Source organism: Labeo rohita, unplaced genomic scaffold (assembly GCF_022985175.1).
Source record: "Labeo rohita strain BAU-BD-2019 unplaced genomic scaffold, IGBB_LRoh.1.0 scaffold_1176, whole genome shotgun sequence".
Classification (NCBI taxonomy): domain Eukaryota; kingdom Metazoa; phylum Chordata; class Actinopteri; order Cypriniformes; family Cyprinidae; genus Labeo; species Labeo rohita.
In genome coordinates, this window is record NW_026127314.1 from 1 (window position 1) to 17,002 (window position 17,002).

At 33.9% G+C, this 17,002-nt stretch overlaps 1 long non-coding RNA gene and 1 pseudogene across 1 annotated transcript; both read left to right on the plus strand.

Moving 5' to 3' along the window:
* Window positions 1–4,488: 4,488 nt before the first annotated feature.
* On the plus strand, window positions 4,489–5,764 carry LOC127157714 (uncharacterized). Its single transcript, XR_007825986.1, has 3 exons — window positions 4,489–4,512; window positions 4,589–4,704; window positions 4,864–5,764. It is a non-coding gene; the product is annotated as an uncharacterized LOC127157714 (long non-coding RNA).
* Window positions 5,765–6,816: 1,052 nt separating this feature from the next.
* LOC127157715 (uncharacterized) lies at window positions 6,817–7,504 on the plus strand (annotated as a pseudogene).
* Window positions 7,505–17,002: the final 9,498 nt, after the last annotated feature.

A 17,002-nucleotide genomic window follows, 5' to 3' on the forward strand; every position in this document is an offset into this window, starting at 1 on the left:
TCAAATATTGTCATGATATTTGTACTCAATTCTACTTCTCCATCATAACTGTGTTTATGGATGGTTACTTGGTTTATTTATCAGAAGTACAAAAACACAGCAAAAAGAGCAAACAGGCATACAACTGAAGGATTGCTTTTTGACAAAAATATATGGAATAATTACTAAAAAAGATATCAAATCACACAATACAAAAACTTATTGAATAAAGTTGAATAAAATGTATCCTCTTTATAAAGACTACTATCCTCCTTTTTACCAAAAACCTTACCATTCCACAAATCTCTGTGTTAAATCCTGCCTTGAAGAGTCAATGAGTCGAGCCCTTCTAACATTCCAGCCACTCCACTTTGTTAAACACGACAAGCTGTTTTGCTTTTTACATTTTAACAGGATGCAAAAAAGTTTTAAATGCGTTGTGTGTTCTCTGTTTCCCAAAAACCTAAAATAGCCTACAGTGCATATTCATTAGTTATAAGCTAGTTCAATATTCTTCGTTATGCATTTAGTTTTAACTATCTATCGTTCAATGAAGAGCTGATCGGTCAGTTAATCTATTTTTGAACAATATACTACTCTTTAAGTACAATATAACCAGAGCTTTGTGCGTGGGGCAGGGTTGCCAGGACTGCAAAACAAAACAAGCCAATTGTTATTCAAAACTAGCCCAATCACATTTTTTTCCACTGTTTTTCCCTCTGTTGAAATTGCATTTTGAGGGGGTTGGGGAAAGATCCCACGTAAAAGTAACCCAATTCCACTTTAAAACAGCAGACTTGGCAACCCTTGCAACCCTGGCATGGGATTTTTTCTTTTTCTAATTGAACAGAATGTCAACCCATTTAATACAATTCAATTACAGCAAATACAAAAGAAGTTAAAATGCTTGGGACCCTGGTGTGATGTTAGAGTGACATCTGTTAGATCCTGCCTCTGTCTGACGTAGCAAATTAGGGCTCACCTGATCTGACGATAATCGTGGGTAGAGTTGAATCAGACACTCCACCTACTTTAGTTAAGTAGGTGGTGTGTCTGCATTTCCAAACAGTCATTACTAGCTACTATAAAATTCCTACCTAATGAATCGAAATGTTGATATTCTGTCTGGTGGTGCTTTTTGCATGACTGCCTAAGAGTGTAAGTGTAAATACAGGAGTAATTACTGTGTATTTAGGCTTCATTCCATGAAGAAGATGCTGGAATCTACCTCATATTAAATAAATGGAGAAAAAATAAATTGAAAGGCCATGGCAGACCATTTTATTTCTATTTATTTCAATAGATAGTGTCAGTAGAACAAGTTTCCTCCCGCCCCAAAGTGTCAGAGGAGCTTTTGTAGAGATTAGAATGCATATAATTTATCATAACAGACATGCACATTCACAAAAGAACAACAAATGAAACATAATGCCTCTGACAGAAATCGTGCAATTGTTTGTTGTCTGAACTGAACACAAGAGCAGGTTGCAAGTACGACACTTTCAATAAATGATAAAAAAGAAGTAAAAACATTCTATGGTATGAAGGCGGCATATTTTGCTGATGTGCCCTCAAAAGTATGTTTGTGTTTTTAGTCATTTGACATTTGTCTGGGCTGGATTGGGGTGGGGTGGGGTTAATAAGACACCTGTGATGCTTAAACCCTGCCAAAGACCTCAGTGAAAGAGTGAGTGATCATGATCTTTGGCATTGATTTTGTGATGATGCTGATGAAAAGGGCCAGTCAAGGGTCCAGGATCATAAATAGCCTCTCCGTCACTTCACATGCATCTTCACACTTGCATCTTCACACTTCAAGACTTGCACATCATCCTTGAACCTTCAGCATCAATGGTAAGTAATGTTCATATGTTTTATACTCAATTTTTTTCATTCAATTTGTTTAGTATTTACTCTTAATCATAAAAGTTCTTTATTGGCATTGATGGAACTATATAGATTGTTAGGTTATTCAAATGTTTTCTATAGTAAGAAAAAAAGTGTTTCTTTTAAGTGTTTCTTTTAGTTATTAATAGTTTGTGTGTGTGCATGTTTTACCTCTTTAGAAGTCTATTGTGTTTCTGAATGGACTCCTGCTGCTCTTTCTGCTTCATCATTGGACAGAAAGTGTGGAAGGACAGGAGATGAACCCTACAACTCTTGCCCGAATAATTAAATTATTTGAGGAGAAGTGAGTATAAAGCATAAAATAAAGGTTTATAAATAGCATTTAACTATATGATGTAGCACAAGAAAAGAAATAAGGAAATAAAATGTCATTAGTAAACCGTGTTTAGTCTGCCGGTCATCACAAAACTCTTCTTATCTTGCTCTATTTGATGTTTTTCAGCTATACAGACACCAAACATGAGTCGTATGCTGTAGCCATCAATGTACCGAGGAATCAGTGTGAATGGAACTTTGATCCTTCAAATGAGAACTTCCTGACTCTGGAGAAAAATGTGAAAAATACCATTTATAATACAACAAATAAGTTTTACAATGGTACAGACCTCATGGCAGAAGGACATTGGCCTTGTAATTGTAAAGTAATAGAAAATTGCATAAGTGAATCAGTGTCTGTCCTGCTCCAAAATGATTCCTTACAAACCTTTAAAAACTTTGCACAACGTAAAGGAAATGACAGCTGCATTGTCATCTACACCGCCTACTCTCCCTGTCTAAAATCAAGTGCATATGACATTATACCAAGTCTTGACATCTTGAAAAATCACACTGGAACTAAAGCCTTTGTCTTCAAGAAAGTCTATAATGTTAATGAAAATGACCATAGATGCTCTGATCTCGCAAGAAACTTTACAGAGATTGTGAGTCGTGTTCCCTTCTATCGCTTTGTGAATAATTGTAATAATACTATTGAGCGTATAACAAATGAATGTTAACATGCACCCTGGATGAACAACCTTGTCAGGTAATGAGACTTCAAACTCCTGTTCACATCAAGTATAATGGTCAAGTTCTCAAACATTTAATCAAATACTGTACTCCAAGTAAATGAAATGCAGGTCATTTTGGTGACTGTAGTGTCTAACTTAGCTGAAGTTTGTGCTACTACAAGATGCAGAAATGAAGAAAAGAGAGTTCTCATTGTGCTTATACTGTATTTAGATGGCAGCTGTCTCGTAATAATTACTGATATATATACTGGCTTATTGCATGATGAAAAATAAACATTTATTCAGCAATTCTTGTATGGTTTAATTTCAGAATAATTTGTGTGCAAATGCAAACACATGACCCCTGAAGCAGATAAATATATTAAGTGTTAAGTGAAGCTTAACTCTGAGTTCATCATTATTTGTATGTTCATTGTTGATTACTAACTTTTTCACATTATTATGTTCAGATTTATTCTAAATACTCATAAGTACGTAAGAGTTATATGACCAGAACATGAATCATATAGATATTCATTGCCCTTGGTATTAAATACCTATATATGTTAAGTCAAGAATTATGGTAATGCAGCCAATCACTGTTGACATTATTTCATTTTATGTGGCTCTAGTGTGATTCCTTTTTGTATCTTTTATAACAAAATCTTAAAGAGGTAGCGGCTTGCTCATAAAGAGTAAATCTCACAGAGAAATAAAATTCATATACTTACAATGATGCACATTAAGTGAAACACTGCATGCAGGTTTGTTGCTTGTTACACAATAGAGGGTTAATTGTAGTCTTTCCCATCCACTCATTTCCAAATGCTGTATTTCAGAAGAGATGACAGAGAGCAATAATGTGAGTGGTTGAAAGCAGTTTAAATAGTCAAGTTTGATATAGCACTCCTCAAATATAGGACACATTCATATCAGTTGGTTCAAAGCAATGACCTTTACATACACCTGGACTAACACATATTCTTTTAGATTAAAAAAAAAGTGCAAATTCTTCTGTTGCTTCAATTTCAAATGAGCTGAAATTAGCATTGATCTTTGTGAAGTCTTGAAGTCAAGTCTGGAATCAGTTTAGAAGTACTGCCAGTATATTTAATATTTACAAAGTCCTTTGGTTTGGTAAGTTGGGGCTTAAAAGAGAATATACTTTCAGAAATGTTATTGATTTGACTGCACTGACACTGGAACACAACTGAACTGGGTAATTTTGGCACTATTTTGATTAGTGCTGTTTTACAACACTGCTATTTTCCTGTTTATTTCTGTGAAACTGCTTTGAAACAATTTGTGTTGCATAAAGTGCTGTATAGATTAATGTGACTTGACTCAGTAGTGATAGATGAGTCTATTGTAGGAATCCAGTAGAGAAGACATTTGTTGTTAGGATATTTGAGTTCTTTTACAGTTTATCATTGTAATTTGCAAACTAAACTGTGATATGAACCAAATTGTATGCAAAAATCAAACAGTTTAACGAACATTCAAACCACCTTCCCAGTTACAATAAAATAGTTTATTCGCATATGGCTGATGCCAGAATAAATATTCTCTTGTTGGGACGGGACCTGACACATCATCTCTGAAGAGCTCCCTTCTCCCTTCTCTAACATTCATCATGGTAAGCATGGTCATCATGGATTTTGAGTTTTGTTGCATGTGTTCTTTTGTTTATCAGGTTTGCTGTTTTAGTTTAGGTTTCTGTGGCACTGAGGCTGTTCATCTTCTGCCTGTTTCATCTGTGTGTTCAAGGCAATCAGGTGCCAGTGAACACTGAGCATCTTGCTCAAATGATCCGGTATTTTGATGATAAGTAAGTCAATATTTCCACAGTTGTGGGTTAAAAATAAATACAATCCTGAAACATGTTAACGTTGAATGTACAAAATCAGCAAAAAATGTAATTACTTCTGTCTCAAAAACAAGTTTTGAGTTTTTGAAAGCTGTAATAACTTTGTGATTTGTGTTCTAGGTTACAGCCAGGTGGATATCATCAGTATTCTGTACTCATTAGGGTCCCATATCAACACTGCACAGATACATTTAGTCTTGATTTGGTATTTCAACACGAATGAAATAAAAACAGCCTTCAATGATTTCAAGACCAGTAAAGAAAGAAGGTTATATGAAGTCACCAAAGACTCAGTCAGTCTCACTGCCACAAAGCCGAGTTGAGATTCTACCAGTTCTTCTAAAGAAAATGACCATGCTGAGTATATTCTTATCTATTCTAGAGATGCTGCACATTCTAAATCTCCCCTGCAGAAAATTTTGGACATGATAAATGATGATCAGTGTGTTGTTTTGTATACTTACAACTCACCTTGCATAACAAAATGCATTAACGATGAAGAGGACAGTATTTTATATGGCCTTTCAAACTGGAAAAACACACAGACAACTGGGATTAAAGCTTTAGTTTTCCAAGAGATCTGGCCCAATGATTCGACTGGTTTGCCAGAGGATCAGGAAGAGCAATTTACAAAGATTAATAATCGAGTGCCTCTCTATCGATGTGTAAAGAATAATAATCAAATTATGCAATGTATTAAGTGTGGAGATTCTGGTGGGGAGAAGTTACAAAAAAAATGTGTGTCTTAAAAAAAACATTTTACGTTAGTAATTGTACTGTTGTTGTATGTAAATGAATGAATTTCACATTATTGTATGTTTAGCATCTAAATTAAACATTTTTTAATCCATAACCAAAAATTCAACAATCAGGCATGCAAACAACTTAACATTAACAAGACCAGACCACTGAAGAGTGCACAAGAAGGAACTTAAATACACAATTTGCGATTAACTAAATGATGAGCAGCTGTGAAGATTAGTGTCCACGGTAACAGATAAGTGGTGGGAAACTGGAACAAAGGAAACATTAAAATGTTTTGCAGAGGATAACTGTGACATATTGGACTAGTGTGACAATGTTCAGGAATGCATTCACTTAATGTCCAGCTCAAAAATGAATCAAAGTGTTTCTTGTGCTAATTGAATACGGTATAAACATTTGTTTTTATTTTGCCTTTTAATAAATTCAAAATTCCATGTATGAGTTTCTCTCATGTTTTATGAATTTTCCAGTAGATTATATAGTAGTATAGAGTTGTGTGTGTGTATATATATATATATATATATATATATATATATTAGAATATATTTAGAATTGCTTTGTGTCATAATTGTTTTACTGTTTAGGTCAGTATTGTTTATGTACTGTACTGTTTGTTCTGATTACCGCATTTTCCATGTTAACATTTATTTTACAGAATTTCCCGATATGGAAGATAATTCTGCTGGATTTCCCGATATGGACGATAAAAATGTTGACAGATTCTGGACCTGGTTGTTAGTTATCTTAAACAAATGTGAGAAGCACACACACAAACACACAAAAATCACATCCACTCTAGTTAAACACTAAGTGGATTTGTAAATCATAAACCAGTCAGCTCTTTATATATGTCTCTCAACCATCAGCATATCAGAAGAGAAACAAAAGCGCTTCAGCTCTGAAAATATAAGCATTTTTTTCCTCATAATTCAAGCAGACACAATGGTAAGTTTGAGTAAACTTTCTTTTCTCTTCTGTTTTATCTTGTCCGTCATATTATCCCCTGCATGAATTTAACTCAAGTTTTGCACTGAAATGAATGATGTTTTCACTTTAGGCTTCACTGAAGTGTTTCATCATCCTCTGCCTCCTTCATCTGTGTGTTTGAAACATTTGGGGGCAAGTGAACCCTGCTGCCCTTGCTAAAATTATCCAACATTTTGATGACAAGTAAGTCAGTTTGTACAGTTTTCAGTAAAATGAATCAATAATTCAGCTTTAAATGAGTAAAATGCATGTAAATTTAGTTTGAATGTAAAAATGCACAAGGAACAAGGTAAACACAATGTTTCTTGAGCATTTGTTATAACCTTACACTATTTTATGTCTTCCAGTGTCCAGCCAAAGACCAAGAAGAAACTAATGTATGCAATAGCAATCAGTGTCCCACCAGATCTGTGTAAAAATGAACAATCTCAAATTGAGAATCTATTCAGCAAGCAAGAGGCACAATATGTAAAAGATTTTATCACTGAAGGAAAAACATGTGCACTCTGCTCAACGTCACGCAGTGTCATTGCTACAAGGCCAAATGGAAAGACAAAGGAACATGCTGAGCATATTCTGCTCTTTCCTAAAGGTAATTCTCCCATGGACACACTTCTGAAAAATACAGATCAAAACAACTGTGTAGTTTTCTACTCTTACAACTCACCCTGTGTGACAAAGTGCATTAAGAGTGATGACAATATTTTTCCGGGCCTTGAAAACTGGAAAAATATACGCAAAGATAAAATGAATGTTTTTGTCTTTGAAGAGCTCTGGAAGAATGCTGATAAGAACATTGCTGATGATTTCATAAAGATTAATAATCTAGTGCCTCTTTATCGCTGTACAAGTACTATACAAATGTGATGGAATGTCAGAATTGTGTGAACGGAAACACTGCAAATCCTTTTTGTCTGCCTATAAAGAAATCAATACTTTTGCATTTCCCAGAAATGCTTTTGTCAATGATCGAATTGTTTCTTTCATAAATCTCTTTTTGCCCAGCACACATTGGGCTATATAATCTGAATTATATTAAGCAAACACACACTTGTTTAATAATTATTAATAATAATAAAAAAATTATACACATGTTCTTTGTCAATTGTCATAATTTGTGTGCAGACTACATTCTGCTCATGGTTTACTTTTTATCAAGTGCTTCAAACACTTAACAAAACAGTTTGTTCCTGATCATTTTATTGTTTATTCCTAAAAAGAAATCGTTTTAATCTTCAGCAAAAGTTGTTCAAACAAAGCCATATTTTGGACAGTAGGCTTTGTGAAGCATCATGACATAAAATAGGGAGCTACAAGTGTGTTGATAAATAAATTTGTGCATTTTGACTATCCACCTGTTTAGGAAATCTCACCCATAAGCTTACTTCCGCATTAAATTTAACATGCAGACGTGACCAAAACAGCGCATGAAAAATGTGTGAAAGACTTTATACATCACCAACTATTTAGTATGAGAAAGTATAAAGATAAATTTTTTTTTTTCAAAAGACATTTGATCTTAAACATTTAACATTTAAAGTTTAGTCTAACTAAATGTGCAGTTCTCTAATTGTCATCTGCGTTTTATTTTTATTAAGTGTGTCTAGTATAATCATTACGCACAGTAAGACTTTTTAGATCTAACGATCAGTATCCACTGAAGAGTGCAGAAAGAGGAACTTAAATACACAATTGAGATTAACTAAATGATGAGCAGCTCTAGTGGACTAGCCCAATATTACAATCTATGAACACTAACACAAGACATAACAGTGTGTCTTTCCATATTATTTTAAAGTATTATCTTAATAGTGAACACATTAGTTTGCATGTGCAAACAGCTTTACCATTTACTGCACGCTGTCATTCTTCTCTTCATTTCCCTATAGCAGATAATGAATCTAAAGTCTCACCCACAGGCCTACATCCGTGATAAATTTAGCAGGCAACATGCGACCACAACAGCACATGAGAAATGTGTGAAAGACTTAACCAATTTTTTTTTAAAGACATTTAATCTTAAACATAAGTTTAGTCTGACTAAATGTGCACTAATTTTCATCTACGTTTTAATTTTTGAAGTGTGTCTAGCATTCATGTAATCATTAGGCACTTTTAGTATAAGACAGTGTCTCTAGACATGTTTTAAAACACAAAAATGTAGAAAAGAAACAAAATAGTCAAAGACATCCACAGGAAAACTAAAAAATAATGGCACATTAATCATATTTTTACTGACTGAGACATGAGAAACTGCTTTAGACTATTCAGTGGGCCCTATTTTAGCTTTCTAAGCAAAAGCACACGGCGCAGGTGCACATGGGGTGTGTCCGAATCCACTTTTGCTATTGTAAGGACGGAAAAATGGTCAGCGCGCCCGGCGCATGGTCTAAGAGGGTTGTCCCTGTTCTCTTAATGAGTCGTGGGTGTTTCGGGCGTAATGTGCATTAAACCAATCAGAGTCTCATCTCCCATTCCCTGACATTTCAAAGGGATTTTACAGTAGCTAACTAGCAACACTGTTGTTTACAGTAGCAAACTGTACTGTTTTACAGCTAATTATTATTTAAAAAATCTAATTCATCAGTATACTACTGTAATTCATTCACTTTAATATAGATTTCAGTAGATTTTTATATTGAATTCATTTAATTTTATTTTTACTCTACGAAGGTACTACTGACATTCAATTAAAACAGACACAAGAATGACAAAATATCAAATTCTTTATTTAAAACATTGCCTGTATAACACTTAACAATACAGTCTTCCAATCCTGGAACAGTGCATCTTCACCATTTCTCCTGTCTTGGTATGTTTTGCAGTGCATTATGTTGTATTCTCTGAATTTATTCTCACAAAGAATCTTTAGGCAACAGAAACATAATGGGGAAAAGACAAGCAGCCAAAGAATACATAGTGATCTGCAAAACCCAGGTGCTGCTCCAAAACATGGCCACCACCTTTGCTCACTATCCACTTGTCTTCTCTGAAAAACAAGACATTTTTACTTTTTAAAGGAAAACCCCACAGAGAACAGGCAAACTTCTCAAAACCTAGTCTCAGAGTGGTTGGCATGCTCATGTCTTTCTTGATGCTTCAATGTAGTTGAAACACAAACACAAAAAATGTAGATCTTAAATTCGATTAAAAATTATACCAAACTAATTCTAAAAGTAGAAAGGCAGCTAACAGCTATAAAACTTGTTTAACCTAGCTAACATACAATTTTATTTTCTCAATAGGCTACTGGCCAACATTAACTACTAACACTTAATCAAAACTTCACATTAGTTAACCTAATATATATAAATATAAGATAAGCGTTGCTCGTAAAAAACTTAATTCAATAAGCTGATAAAAGCCTTATGAAAGGACAATGCAGTTTACCATAGCAAAGTTTGTTACCGCCATGTTGACGGGTAAATGTTACTAGGTTAAACTGGTGTACAAAAATCTGACAAACACTGAGACAAACGTGCATACATTTTTACCTTTATATTCTTTCGTAAGGTGGATGCGGGTAGTAAAGTGATGCCGGGTATATTTCTGAGGTACAGATGTACTCCAAGTGGATTTTCCAATTATTACAAGCCATGAAACATATCCAGTGTAGTCCAACCTAAGCTGTTGCGGCGTTGTAGACACGGTTGTAGGGTAAATGGTGTCAATCCAAATGTAATAAACGAGGAAAATCAAACAACCTCAATAGAACGCCACCAAAGAGGCCGTTACAGCAAACAGTAGTATACAGCAGTTTTAAAAAATACAGTAAGTCTCTGTATTTGGGGTCTGACGTCACAGAAAGACGTCACAGAAAATTCCATTGATGCAATGGTTATTACAGTTATTTACTGCAAAGGGAATTTGCAGCATTATACTGAGTGATATACAGTTAATAACTGTAGAAATTACAGAAATGTCTAACAGTGCAGTTATGCTCGCACCATGCCGGATTTGCTATTTACAGGGCAGAATTTGCGAGAACAAATGCTGAACACTTCTCCAGAGAGCAGGGCCGGTGCAAAGGGGGGCATTCACGGGCCGAACCCACTCAAATGAGTTGTGCACCCCCTTTCAAAACTCTTCCCTATTTGCCGAACGTGATTGTTTTCTAAAGATTGTTTCTGGAAAGTGAAACCAAAAAACAGCTCACATAAGAAGGCGATTGACTATCCATTACGACACGTAGGCATTTTTATATTTATGTACACAGTAATAATCTTTTACATTGTAATCCTTTCATTTTTAATATTTGGCATGTTTGTGTGCTGCTGTGCATCCCTGTGTGTGTAATAAGCAGAGTGTATGTGCATTGTGCACCTGCTTATAGGTGCATATTACTAACAATTGCCAGGTCATTCACATGCACCACAAGGTGTGGCAACACTTTGCAAAATTGGTCACAATTTCACAGGGTCAGATCATGCTGATAAATGGTTCTTCAAACTGTTTAATGCACCTATTTGTAAATATAATCATGTGAATATGTATAGAATATGACCTAATGCAATGACTCACAGGCACACACAAACTGACAGATCATTTACACCCACCAAACCAACTGTCAAACAAGGCCTTGCACCACACAGAAATTGAAAATACACTCTAAATGTAGTCATTTCATGCTTTCATCAAGCACAAACTTAGTGCACTACAAATTAATTTGTAAAATAGTATACTTTCTACAAATGCAATTGGGGAAGGATGAAATATGTATATAAATTCATCTTTGAGAAAGCACAAAGATGTTCCTAATTCTGTCTACAACATTTCTGAAACTTGTTAAAAGTAATTTTCAGAATGGTGTTCTCTGAGCACAAAAATACTTCTAAATATGACCTACATATCTTCAGTGTCACATGAAATCTTTTTTTTTTTTTTTTTTTTTTTTTTCAGGATTCTTTGATGAATAAAATGTTAAAAAGAACTACTGTTATGCTGGCTAATGCAATTGTTTCATGCAGCGTTAATGACAGATCATGTCAGCTAAAAGGGAAGCAGCTTCATGTTTTATGCACTGTAGTGTTATACAGGCCGTTTCACGTTTATTTTTTACATTTTTGTAAAGATTAATTTATTGCATTCAAAGTACACAATGCCGTTAACACACTTAAATTGCAATGTGTTTTAAAGTCACTAAAAGTAAAGGATAGTATGACCTCAGTTTGTTATTAGAATAATATTAATGTGTGTTACACACTCTTACAGTGTAACTGTAATTATAATATCAGCAAAATACATTTGAAGTTTATGCGGACTGAATTCTGCATCTCAAAACTTAAATACAAGAGTGGATACAAATTTTATTCTTCTGAGCAAACACTGTCCAGCTGTAAAAGTGAAAAAATACCATTTTGGTTTATTTCCTTAGGTCTTAAAACTAGTAGAACATGTAGCTTCAAATATATGTTATTATTCTCTATTTGTCAGTATTTCAAGGACCTTAAAACCTATCTTTATATATGCTGAGGTTACTGGAGGAACTGAGAGTCTTAGGAGTTCTTGCAGGAATTTATGGGCTCTGTTTCTTCTGGACAGTTTCCAGAAACTCCAACATTCACAAAGAATCTCAATGACATTATTGCCCAGGTGAAAAAAGTGCAGTAAAATACACTTTTTTTAAAAGTACATCTAGTGCACTTCCATAACGTACTTAAAGTGCTCTATTTTTTGTGCACTATTTGGTACTTCTTAAGATAATTTTAGGAACATCTTAGTGTATTTATAATGTATTGCCCACACATTTTTCTAGAATCAATCATTCATTTTAAATGTATTGTAATTATTAACATTCCCTTTATATGATATACTTAAATACATGCTTATGGTGTCTTTAAATCAAATACACTATTATTCTGTCATTCGTAGCACCTTTTTCACATTAGAAATATAGCACTTCAAGTACTTTATGCTATAAGCATACTTACTGTTAAATTGTGAATTTTGGTACACATTCTAAAATTACACCTACTGTGTAGTCACTTCATAAAGCTGTTGTTTTCCATCATCAATAAATCAACTTGAATGTTAGAAATAATACACTTGATTAAAATTACTGTAAATGTAACTCATGTCAGTGCAACATCAATGCAACACAGGTATGACGTGTAATGTATAAACAAACAGTATCTCTTTTGTCAAAAACACTTGAACAACACACCACTCAAGTCCAAATGGACCTTAAGTAGTACATTTCTACTGTATTTTTTTAATGAAACTTCAAATAGAACTTAGTGATAGTATGTAGTGATAATATATTTTAAATAAAAGAAATACACTTATAATGGTGTTGAAGAAGAGGGTTGGGCGAGTGCCAGAATAAATACCATCTACTTCCTCTTCATCTTCACCTCTGCATCATAACAGACTCACACAGCATCTCTGAACTGTCTGATTTTGGGTGAAAGATAAAATGGTAAGTTATTGCTCATGTTGTGAATAAAAAAAGTGTACACACAATAAGATATAAAAAAAATGTTTTGTTTATGACAGACAGATATTTTTTTTATATGTGAATGTCTGTATTTGTGTGTGTTTGCTTCAGGTTTTCGCTGTACCACAGAGGATCCTCCTGATCTGCCTGCTTCATTTTTGTACTTGTGCAGTCGGTCCGACTGTGAACCAAAGAACTCTCATGAATATTGTCAGGAACTTTGAGAGAGAGTATGTTATTTTATTAAACATATACAGTTACAAATAATGAAAACAAAAACAATAAAAATCATGAAATGGCAAGATACATATATATATATTACGGTGGCCGAGAGAGCTCAGCGCGTTGCAACTTAAGAAAACACATGCAAATACAAAAAAACGACAACAAATTAAGAAAAAATCTTCATCAGTTTGACAACATAGGCGCTGCAAATCCTCGCGATGCAAACACAAATATGGAAATGCACTGCAAATTCTCACAACACAACTGAAATAGAAACAGAAACGCGCTGCAAATAGCACAGACCACAATGGAAATGTTTCAGGGGGACCTCAAAAAGTGAGGAACCCAGCTGAGACCTGATTATTTGTTCAGTGGCTTTTGTTTAGAGTAGAGGTGTTGTCAGTGAACTAAAAGGTAAGTTTTTTGTTTATTATAACATCCTGATCTTATGATTCATTGGTCTTTTGGATATTATAAGACTAATCTGATGAATTACACACTTAACTGTGAAACGTTATTAACTTAACTGCAAATAAATATATATATAAATAAATAAATATTTGCAAATAAATATAACGTTCAAAGTTCACAAAATAATTCTGCAGTGTTTCATTAATGGTTAAAATCAGGTCAAAATTCAGGTCCCAGCTGGGTTCGTCACTTTTTGAGGTCCCCCTAAAACATTTCTGTTGTGGTATGTGCTATTTGCAGTGCGTTTCCATATTTGTGTTTGCGTTGCGAGGATTTGCAGCACCTGTGTTGTCAAACTGATGATGTTTTCTTAATTTGTCATTTTTTTTTCTGTTTGCATGTGTTTTCTTAAGTTGCAGCACGTTGAGCTCTCTCTGTCACCATATTAATATATGCATATAAAAAATTTTTCTAATATTTGTTTATTTGATAAATAAGCTCTTATATAAATTTCCACTGCTTTCCAGGTTGTTTGGCATGGGACAATATGCTGTCGCCTTCAGAGTTAATCAGAACAATTGTCAAGATTCCAACTACGATGGTCAGGAGTTAATAACTCCAGAAGTGATACAAACACTTCAGGGCAATGAGGTTTATGTGAGCAATAACCTTATTGCTGCAAGGCCTAATACAAATATACAGGATCATTCAGAGTTTCGTCTGAAGAATTATCTAAGTAATGTTTTGAGTGTAACAAACCAATGTGTGGTTTATTTCACTGCAAATTCACCCTGTTTGGATAAATGCATATCAGTAAACGGGCAATTCAGCATTAGACAGAACCTTGAAGATTTAGGAAACTATGTGGGAATTAAAGCCTTTGCATTCAAAAAGGTCTGGCACTATGATCAAAGGGAGGAGGTGATAAGGAGACTGAAGAGTATTGCACGTTCTTTGCCATATTATCAGTGTATGACAAACAGAAACTCATGTAATTACCTGTAAGTAGAGCAATGCTTGATATAGCTGGTTTCCTCACACAGACAGTTTTATTTAGCTGAGGGTTTTTTTTTCTATTTTAATTGCAACATTAGCAAATCGGCAAATGAAAATCAATCACGTGTAAAAACCATACATTTTGCTATGCATGCTTGATAGATGACAGTTATTGTTAAAGTAAACTAAAGACAGCATGTCTGATTACTGCTGGAGCAAATAAAAATTGCTTTTATTAAGCATCATTTGTGGTTCAAGCATTATCTCATTCAAACATATGAAGTGGCCATGTCTATGTAGGATATCCTTCCATTTTTTATGAAACACTGGGGCATGAATATTAAATACTACCACATTTAGATAAGACATGAACACGTAATTTTGGGACTAGTGATTTATTGTGACCTAACACAACTGTAAGAGTCAAACAGATAATAACAATCATTATTCACCAATGCGGTTTGTGCAAGACATCCATTCAAATCATATTTCACACTGAAATCATATTTCAACAGTTAAAATACATGATTCTGTAGAACAAAATATATTTAATATTAATATGAATAAGTTATTTATTTAAATAATTTGTATTTATTTAAAAATAGTAAATTATATATAAAAATTAACTTTTTTAATTAACTAATTTTAACAGTAATATATATATATATATATATAAAATATAATTATAAAATATAGAATTATATAATCACATTTAAATAAGTAATATATACGCATGCTATTAAAAAAGTGATATTTTAAATAATACATTACAATTGCCATTTCACTACCAATAAACACAGATTTTCTCTTTTCTCTTTTTTTTTTTGTTTTTTTTTTTAAATTCCCAGCAGCTGCATGATTTCCTTTGATGCAAAATCGAATCCACGTCAGACAGGTAAATTAGTAAGTTTACAAATTTATTCAGAAGTTTTCAGAAATGCAAATTAGCAACAGAAATAATCATAACTTGAAACTGAAAAATTTGAATTAAGTTTCAATAAGAAGGTCAATCCTATGAGGCGCCACGTAGGATTTAAATCAAACTTCGCTTATCAATACATACATAAAACACGTGCATATACACCTAGTAATTACTTGCGTATACATGTATACTGTTGGATGTTATACATGTATGTGTGTATACACATATATATATATAAGCCAACCTCTCTACATGAAGATGCTTTAAAACACGAGATTATTTACTTGTATGAGGTTTATGTTTGCAGTGAAATTAACTATTGGTTTTGAGTGTCCTTCTTGAGTGAGGTGTGTCTTACATGTAATAGGAAGTGGAGGGTGTTTATGTAATTTCTTCTCTTTTTTTCTTGATTACTTTGTGTGGAGAAGCCTGGATTGTATTGGGGGTTTATAGAGGATGGGCTGGCTAACAATACCTTTTATTTTGAGGGGCAATGAGTTTTTGGTATTTGATGTATGTTAATTATATTTGTTTTTGTCATATTTGCTTATTTGTAAAAACAAATTCTATTTTTTTGGACAGAAGTTGATTATCATTTTTTTGTGGTCACCCTTCGCCTGAAGAGTGTTTTTGGGGTTACATATATATGAAATACACGCAGACTAATATGAAATCCATACCAATACATTTATTATTAATGAATACATATACACTTGTGAATAACTTGTATATACACATATAAACTTAACGCATGCATACGCTAAAAACACTCGCTTATACGTATAAACTTGATCCATGCATATACACCTACAACAACACGCACATATACATATAAACTCGCTGCATGCAGACACACCTGTACATACTCGCATATACATATAAACTTGACCCATTCCAATTGACGATCTAACGCACGTTCCTTACTTTTAATTTCTAACAATTCTTTTTGCTGCTCAAACGTAAAGGTACAATTCCCCAAATCACGTCTTACCTCTGCCAAAAGCGGAGTTGAAGCTCCTTTTGGTGGCACTTCCTCCACATCAGATTGCGTATCCAAAGTCAAAACCATTCTTTCCACTAATTTTTCTTTAACAGCTCTACGAAATTGTTTTAATTTAGCTGTTTTAGACAAAGCGACTTCAATATTGAAATGCTCGCTCGCTTTACGCTACTGATCTTTTGTAAGACCATCAAGTTTCTCCTCCGTAGGAGCAACTAAAAAAAATCCTCCAAATTATCCATTATAAATGGTTTACAAATTTGACCAAAAAACAAGGAACGAATTACATAAAAACGAGTCATCATATCTTCCTGATCTTGATGTTTGATTAACGGGACATTGGCAGAGGTTGCAAAAAAGTACATGTTACTTTTCAAAAGGAGTTTTCAGAGCTACCCCGTAAAATTAAACTAACTCAACCCAAACCTCTTCGGTGCGCCCACATGCAGCTCAACTGCCACCACAAACAGTCTACCCGCGTCTGACACACCAAACATAAAAAACAAACTAAAATAAA